Below are 629 nucleotides of genomic sequence, written 5' to 3' on the forward strand. Positions count from 1 at the left end.
AAGATGATAACAAGAGCCGGATGCCCCCCGACAGTCACTATACCGACATTGGAATCCCGACTGCTAAATGCCCGATGAGCCACCGAACCTGCACGGGGCTTCTTTGCGCTCGCTCCCTTGTCAGAGTACCGGTAGTCAGTAAATGTTAGGTAAAACCACAATTAGAAGCCAAATTACAGTATAAGTTGGCTGGGGGCGGGGTCTAATGTTGAGTCTGTTCCGCCACACCCCCTGAAAGCGGCCTGCAGTTGCTTCTCCCAGAGAGGATATTGACAAAGAACCAAGCAATCATCTCCCGGCATTATGCTAGCGCAGCTGTAAAACAACAGAAACTGCTCTAAATGCTTCTTAATCTTCTTCTTTTATCTCTGTCCAAGACGATGGATCCCTAGATCATGCACATGACATTCTAGGGCAGTGGTTCCCAACCGTGGTCCTCAAGTCCCCCCAACAGTGCACGTTTTCCAGGTCACCCAGCAGGTGCACTCATTATTCAGACACATTTTAAAAGATCCACAGGTGGAGCTAATTATATCACTTGTGATTCTGTGTGGAGACCTGGAAAATGTGCACTGTTGGGGGTACTTGAGGACCAGGGTTGGGAACCACTGTTCTAGGGCAGTCATGTC

The sequence above is a fragment of the Crinia signifera genome, unplaced genomic scaffold (assembly GCF_055691185.1).
Source record: "Crinia signifera unplaced genomic scaffold, ASM5569118v1 HAP2_SCAFFOLD_140, whole genome shotgun sequence".
Classification (NCBI taxonomy): Eukaryota; Metazoa; Chordata; class Amphibia; order Anura; family Myobatrachidae; genus Crinia; species Crinia signifera.